Below are 9,092 nucleotides of genomic sequence, written 5' to 3'. Positions count from 1 at the left end.
AATGGGGGCGGTGGGGAGTAGCCAGAGTTTAGAAAATGAACAATAGGAAAAACTGAATGATACCCTGAATATTTTGAAAAGTCAAGTATGATTGTATAATATGAAATCATGAATTTGCCTTTTGAGTGTCAAATTCAAAAACTGATTTTGATTTTGAAGAATATTGAATATTTAACAATTAATGGTATAATCTCTGTGTCTCATTCCTATCCCAATGGTTCACTTAGTCGTGTCCAACTCTTTCTGACCCCATGGACTGCAGTATGCCGGGCTTCACTGTCCATCACCAACTCCCAGAGTTTGCTCAAACTCATGTCCATCGAGTTGGTGATGGCATCCAACCATCTTATCTTCTGTTGTCCACTTCTCCTCCTGCCTTCAATCCTTCTCAGCATCAGGGTCTTTTCCAGTGAGTCAGTTCTTCACATCAGGTGGCCAAAGTATTGGAGTTTCAGCTTCAACATCAGTTCTTCCAATGAATATTCAGGACTGATTTCCTTTAGGATTTATTGGTTGGATCTCCTTGCAGTCCAAGGGACTCTCAAGAGTCTTCTCCAACACCACAGTTCAAAGCATCAACTCTTCGGTGCTCAGCTTTCTTTATGATCCAACTCTTACAACCATACATGACTACTAGGAAAACCATACCTTTGAGTAGATGGACCTTTGTTGGCAAAGTAATGTCTCTGCTTTTTAATATGCTGTCTAGGTTGGTCATAGCTTTTCTTCCAAGGAGCAAGCCTCTTTTAATTTCATGGCTGCAGTCACCATCGGCAGTGATTTTGGAGCCCCCCAAAATCAAGTCTGTCACTCTTTCCATTGTTTCCCCATCTATTTGCCATGAAGTGGTGGGACCAGATGCCATAATCTTCATTTTTTGAATGTTGAATTTTAAGCCAGCTTTTTCACTCTCCTCTTTCACTTTCATCAAGAGGCTCTTTAGTTCTTTGCTTTCTGCCATAAGGGTGGTGTCATCTGCATATCTGAGGTTATAGATATTTCTCCTGATGCTCTTGATTCCAGCTTCATACAGCCTGGCATTTCACATGATGTACTCTGGATGTAAGTTAAATAGGCAGGGTGACAATATACAGCCTTGATGTACTCCTTTCACAATTTGGAACCAGTCTGTTGTTCCATGTCCGGTTCTAACTGTTGCTTCTTGACCTACATACAGGTTCTCAGGAAGCAGGTAAGGTGGTCTGGTATTCCTCTCTGTTGAAGAATTTTCCACAGTTTGCTATGATCCCCATAGTCAATGGCTTTGGCTTAGTCAATGAAGCAGATGTTTTTCTGAAATTCTCTTGCTTTTTCTATGATCCAGCGGATGTTGGCAATTTGATGTCTGGTTCCTGTGCATTTCTAATCCCAGCTTGAGCATCTGGAAGTTCTCAATTCACCTACTGTTGAAGTCCAGCTTGGAGAAGTTTCATCATTACTTTACTAACATGAGATGACTGCAATTGTGTGGTAGTTTGAACATTCTTTGGCATTGCCTTTCTTTGGGTTTGGAATGAAAATTGACCTTTTCCAGCCCTGTGGTCACTGCTGAGTTTTCCAAATTTGCTGGCATATTGAATGCAGCACTTTCACAGCATCATCTTTTAGGATTTATAATATCCCAATGGTAGTTATTAATAAATCAGACCAAATGGAAGTAGGTAACTGAGTGGCTATATGAAACATATGTGGCTAGTTACACTAATTATAGATTGTCCATAGGAAACTAGTGATATTTAGTACTTCCATGAAGAAGGGATATTATGAAAGACTTGTCACTGTCCTAGCATATTCTGACTGTTCTTTCTTTTGGAATGCATATCACAAGCTACTTGCTGGTCCCTGCTACATTTTAGCATTTAATACAGAAATCTATCTGGAGATATAAGTGATCAAGATCTGTTTGTTTATTCAAAATACATAAATGTGCTAGGAAGAATGCTGGAAGAATATGAACAAAGAACATGTTGAAATAATACTGGATCAAGTAGGCCTGGTTCTCCCAAAATTTTTTTCAGTCGTCATAAAATCATTTTTTACTGGATCACCCTTAGTAAATTTAGAAACCACAGAGGATTACAGGAATTCATGCCAGCTTAATCTTCACAATCTTTTGAGAAGTTTCGAAGAGGAGATCTAGGAAAATGAGTAGTACTCTTGACTGTTCTTGTTTGTCTCTACTGAATTCCTGTATCCACATAGCTGTAGTGGTCTACAGGTTATAGTATCATGTTATATGGTTATATATATATATATAGGTTATATGTATCATATCAACGAGGCTATAACTGGCCAATAGTTTTTACCAAACAGTATCTACTGAATAATGAATCTAAAAAATATCCTAATCTTAAATGAGAATTCCCAGTATCTATTGATATGATGTGCAGAAAGATGTTTTAGAAGTTGTTTGAAGACTAAGAATAATCCAATGGCCAAAGTGTTATAAACTGATTTAGTTGCTCTCTTACTATTGTGTTTCAGGTGTATCACAGAGCAGGACTTAGCAATAGGGATATTCACTGTCCTTTACAAATGGACCCATTTGCATGCTCCTCAAATGGATTTGTATAAGGGGAACAGAATCATTTGATACTAGAAACGGGAGGGGTAAAATATGATGCTAAGAGAGTTTTGCTCCTTCTTCTCATACCAGGATAGCAATAGAGTCAATTATCTCAGTTGTGATGAAAAGAAAAAAAGGAATGGAAAAGACATAATGGACAACCTTTGAGGTGGGAGAAAGATTAAAGGAAAAAAAAAACCAACACAGACTATTCTGGGCCAAAGATTTAGACTATTCACCAAAGACAATTAAATTTTGTCAAATTACAAAGCAAATAAAGCTCACTAATGGGGTGCTATGCTAATTAGTAACCTGCAGTTCGTCTTACTAATGGAGTACTATTTTAATTTGTGTCTGCAGAAATAGAGAAATAATTGATGTTTCCCATTGAATTCCAACTACTGATTTTCAAGGCATCACATAAGCAATTTGATCTGATTAAAACAGGAATGATTCTAAAACTGATATGGATCCAACTTGTCTAGTCTCAGATGGCATAAGAAGTCAGACCTAAATTTGAGACTCTTTTCTTCAGTAACAGCTTTTTTTGTTGTATTGTTCAGTTATTCAGTCATGTGTGACTCTTTGTGACCCCAGGAACGGCTTGTGCTGTGCTGTGCTTAGTCACTCAGTCATGTCTGACTGTTTGTGATCCCATGGACTGTAGCTCACCAGGATCCTCTTTCCAAGGGGATTCTCCAGGCAAGAATATTGGAGTGGGTTGCCAGGCCCTCCTCCAGGGGATCTTCCCAACCCAGCAGTGGAACAGGGGTCTCCTGCTTTGCAGGCAGATTCTTTACCAGCTAAGCTACCAGGCAAGCCCCAGTAACAGCTTACGTTGATGCTCTTTGGAAGTTCCTGGAATTTAAAACATATGGAAAACCTGTGTTAGAACCCTATAGTTAGAATACAGGAAGTATTGTGCTGGTATTCAATAAGTTCCCCTTATACTCAGCCTTAATTCATCAGGAACAAAATGCTATGGCAGCTACCCATTTGCTTGGGGAAATGAGAATGCACATCACCTTCTCACATACCTCTAATGCCACCAGAAGTGACGTCGCTGACATTTTTAACTTGTTCTTAGGAATTTGAAAAGGAACTAAAAGAAATAAACTCATCTGTCCATTGATTTCCTCTTGCAGATAGATGTATCCCAGAAGTGAGGTAAGGCATTGAGGAAATTATATGATGAATTCTGGGAATTCAACCAGTGAAGGGTGCTGAACTGAACAAATTCCAGAGCCCTTAACTAGGAGAATGCTGAGTCACACCTCATTGTTTAGAATTTAGAGATTTCACTAAATGTTTTAAAGTAAGTTTAGGGAACAGATTATGCAATAGAAAACATTATCTATGAATGTGCTGTATTTTTTTGTTACTTAGGTTTTCCATCATTTTTATTCCAAAGTTTGTTAATAATTCTTCTCAGGTAGATATTGATATATTATTTTTTCAATATTTAATTTCCCTAGGGAAAAGAAACTACAGCCATAGTAAGCTATATGTGCATTTGGATGAGTGTAAACAGTTATACATACACACACACACACACACACACACTAAATTCTAATATCTAGCTTTAAAAGACACAATACTCCAACTTTTTTTTTTGATAGTATACTTGTGGATCTTCTAATATAAAACTTTTACTTCAAAGGGCATGTTATTGTTTGCATGCTTTACTATTTTACTTGTAACTGAAATATATACAACAGAACAAGGTACTTTGTTTACACAGGGATACTACAGAATGATTTATGAGATTACTAGGGAAATGTTTTGTTTGTAAGTAAATTAAGTAATCTCAGTGTGTTTTATTTATGTGACTGTGGCAGAAGTTTTGTTTTTCCAAATCTCCTTTTGAAAAATTACCCTATTTTATATTAAACCTTTGGATAGCTGGCAAAATAAAGTATAGGAGAGCAAAACTTGCCACCCCAAATTGTGTCTCTTTGGTGTGAGGATTAATTTAGGCTAATTATTTTCAAGGCCCCAAAGACTCCAATTTTCTCTCTAGCTGCATAAAAGAATGTATGTAGATAGAGGACTCTATTCCAGGTAGGGAGCCATCACCAGCAATAACTGATTCATATACAGTACGATCTAAGTGTGGTAGAAGAGGAGGAACCTAGGAAAGCTTATTTATTAAAATTTCTTTCTGTGCCCATCTTCTCTGCAAGACTGAAAACATTTGTTTACCAAATATTTCCTTTTCCAGCTCCATGTAAACTGCCTTCTTTCCCTTTAAAGTCCCAAACCACTAACTACAGTATCTTCTTGGTATTTAAGGTGAGGGCGTCAGCCATTTGGGGAAGTTAATTTTCCTGGGTCTCTCCCATGTACATATGTTATTAAACTTTGGTTTGATTTTCTCCTATTAATTTGCCTCATGTCAACTTAATTCTTGGCTTCCCTGGTGGCTCAGTGATTAAGAATCCACAAGCCAACACAGACTTGGGTTTGATCCCTGGTTTGGGAAGATCCTCTGGAGAAGGAAATGGCAAGCCATTCCAATATTCTTGCCTGGTTAATCCCATGGACAGAGGAGTCTGGCAAGTTACAGTCTATAGGGTCGCAAAGAGTCAGATAGGACTGAGCCTGCACAGGCACACGCACACACAGACACAGACACAGACACACACAGACACAGACACAGACACAGACACACACACACACACACAACAACAACAACAAATTAAGAATAACCCAGGTGCACACTGTCTTTAAATATAGTGTGAATCAATATCTTCAGGCACTACTATTCAACAGAAAGAAATGTACATTGATATGTGCTGCCCAGGAACTCTGCCTGTGAAAGTGTTGTTGCTCAGTCCTGTCTGCCTGTTTGCAACCCCATGGACTGTAGCCTGCCAGGCTTCCCTGTCCATGGAATTCTTCAGGCAAGAATACTGGAGTGGGTTGCTATTTCCTACTCCAGGGGATCTTCCTGACTGAGGGATCAGACCTGGGTCTTCCACATTACAGGCACATTCTTTATCGTCTGAGCCACCAGAGAAGCCCTAGAAACCTGCCTGCCTGCTCATAATTGTATAAGAATCCTGTTCCAATTTCTTTCTCACTTATTTTCTAGAGACCAACCTGAAAAGATGTTTTTCGGCTTCCAAAGTTCAGCAGTTTTCTACAGCTACTAAAATTCTGCATTAAAAATCAAAACAAAAATCTTATCATAAAGAGAATAAAGCTGTGACCTCTAAATAACATAATTTATTTTACAGACCTCATGGATGGAGGAGCCTGGAAGGCTGCAGTCCATGGGGTCGCTGAGGGCCGGACACGACTGAGCGACTTTACTTTCACTTTTCACTTTCCTGCATTGGAGAAGGAAATGGCAACCCACTCCAGTGTTCTTGCCTGGAGAATCCCAGGGACGGGGGAGCCTGGTGGGCTGTCCTCTATGGGTTCGCACAGAGTCGGACACGACTAAAGCGACAGCTGCAGCAGCAGCAGTATAAACTTTCATAGCTGCTTTGGCATTTATTTGATAAAAACCTGTTTATTTTCTCTACTTCATTTACATCCAAAATAATTAAAATTTAAAGTACAAACTTCAAGTGCTGTGCTAGGGGTAGGCATGGAGTATTATGTGAGTAAAGCGGAGTAGTAACTCTGTGTGAGATAACTGGAAATCTTGCAGAGCTGATATGAATCATTTTAATAGAATTTCCTTCCATTCTGAATTATTTTTCATGTTTATCAATGGCAACTTTAGGAAAATGTTGAGTCAATGAAAAGTCAAGGCATAACAAACAACAACAAAAGCAAAAGATACATGTGTTTATTAACTAACATTTTGTCATGGCCTGTAGCCAGTCAAGTAGAGTAAAAACAACAGGGATCTTGAAAGATGTCCCTTGTAATTTCTGCTAAAGAATGAAGCATAATTGACTATGATGGTCTGAACCTCTGACTAAAAATATAGTGTATAGAAGTTTCATTAACCTAATTTCTAACAAGTAGAAATTTAGTAGCATGCTTATCTTAGATAAAGTATTTAATTTTATTGTTTTTTTTGCATGGGTCAGGGAGGAAGAAATTTTCCTCTACTCTGCTCAGTTCTTCTGATTGGTTAAAGAATTAACCTGACATGACACAGATTAAGAGGTGAAAATCAAAACAAAGTTTAATAATGTGTACATGGGAGAGACCCAGGAAAATTAACTCACCAAAATGGTTGAAGCCTTTCTCTTAAACACGATATATAAATAAAGGCAGAAGAAGATGCCAGAGGTAGTGGTTTGGAACTTCAAAAGGGAGAAAGGCAATTTATATGGAGGTGGAAAAGCAAGTGTTTGGTAAACAAATGTAGCTGGGCCATACGGAGACAATAGGACACCTGATAGGACTCTGATCTTTAGGCCCTGCCAAGCCAAGTATCCCCCGCAGGAAACCCAGCCCGTAATCTTTGCAGATACCTATGCTGATAACTGGTGGCTCAGAGGGTAAAGCCTCTGTCTACAGTTCGGGAGACCCGGGTTCAAGCCCTGGGTTGGGAAGATCCCCTGGAGAAGGAAATGGCAATCCACTCCAGGACTATTGCCTGGAAAATCCCATGGACAGAGGAGCCTAATAGACTACAGTCCACGGGGTTGCAAAGAGTCAGACACAACTGAGCAACTTCACTTCACATGCTGATAACTCTTTTCCTGGAACAGATCCTATGTCTACATTCTTCAATGGTGCAGTGGTAAAGAATCTGCCTGGCAATGCAATCCCTGGGTCATGAAGATCCCCTGGAGTAGGAAATGACAACCCACCCCAGTATTCTTGTCTGGAAAATTCCATGGACAGAGCTACCTGGTGGGCTACAGTCCATGGGGTTGTACAGAGTTGGATGCAACTGGGCATGCATGCATGCTACATTCTTTTAGACAGCTAGGGGAAGGTCAAAGTTTCTTCCTTTTTTTCTTGTAAATTAAGATGACTTTGAAAATTTTTATTACCAATTCATGGTTAATAGGTAATCCAAAAACATGAAGCTTTAAGAAAACAAGGTGATGCTTTAAGATAGTTAACAATATATAAAACTATCGCAAAGCAGACAAAATCAGCCTGCAGGAGCCACAGTAACTACCTATTATATAACTAAGTTACATGAATTTTATGAAAATATGAAAAAAGAAAAGCATTTAAAATTCTTAAGTCACTTTAGAAAGACAAATTTATTTAAATAGATCATGTGTTGCTTCCCTTAAATTACTAAAATACACCAAGGGCTTTGGAACTAAAGTGCATATTATTGGCAGCATTCATACATAATATTTAATGATAAATATATTCTATGCTATATATGCTTATATCCTATTAAGTGGGATATCTGTTTTGTTTAATTATCTTTAATATTTTCAATATATTTTTACAGTTTTATCCATAAAATTTATGAAAATCTTCTGTTATATGGCAAAACCAATACGATTTTGTAAAGTTAAATAAAATAAAATTAAAAAAAAAAGAAAATCTTTTGTTATATTTAAGCCCAGGTACTTTTAAATGTTATTTTTAAAGTAATTATTTTAATATTTATATATAGACATCGACTTGAGTTTTACGTATAATTTTTAAAAATGAAACAACCTTGCTATAATTATTAATTAGGTCCTCCAGGATTTTCCATGTTGACAAGCATCAACTGCATATAAACATTTTTTGTATCTTTCCCTTATAATTTATGTCTTTGACTTCCCCTTTTTGCATTATTCAGCTTTGTTGTCTGGAAGATGTACAGGAGGCTTTGTCATATAGCTGATCTTAAGCAGATTATATTAACCATTAATAAAAATTACAGTATGATTTTTATAAAAGGTTAAAAAATATACCTTCTATTTCTATTATGATGGCAGATTTTTAAAAATATATAATTGGTATGTTATTTTATCAAATTCTTTTCCTATAGTAATTAAAATTATTAAGTATTATTTTTATAAGTATGATTAAGCTAAATATATTTATTGATTTCTAATATAAAATCAAATTTTATTTTTTGAATAAATATGATTTTATCAACAGAAAACAGTATCATTCACAATAACTTCAAAAAATGAAATACCACTTAGGAATGAATTTAACAAAATGTGTACAGGATCCACATGCTCAAAACACTTTTAGAAGAAATTAAAAGGTTCATGAATTGAAAGATCACAGACATTAATTCTTTCTCAATTGATCTGCAGATTGAACATGAATCCAAAATACAATCAGTAAAGCTTGTAGATACAGACAAGCTGATTTTAAAATTTATGTGGAAAAGTAAAAGAAGTAGTGAAAACATCATGAAGGTTCCTTAAAAAACTAAAAATAGAGTTACCATACGATCAGGGATCTCACATCTGGGCATTTACCCAGGAAAAACTACAATTCAAAAGATAGATACATCCCAATGTTAATAGTGGCTAGTGTCTTCCACAGCCAAGAAATGGAAGCAACCTAAAAGTTCATTGATAGCTGAATGGATAAAGAAGTTGTGATACATGTATACAATGCAATACTACTCAGCCATATAGAAGAA

The sequence above is a fragment of the Bos indicus genome, chromosome 12 (assembly GCF_029378745.1).
Source record: "Bos indicus isolate NIAB-ARS_2022 breed Sahiwal x Tharparkar chromosome 12, NIAB-ARS_B.indTharparkar_mat_pri_1.0, whole genome shotgun sequence".
NCBI lineage: Eukaryota > Metazoa > Chordata > Mammalia > Artiodactyla > Bovidae > Bos > Bos indicus.
Note: the sequence above shows the minus strand (reverse complement) of the source record.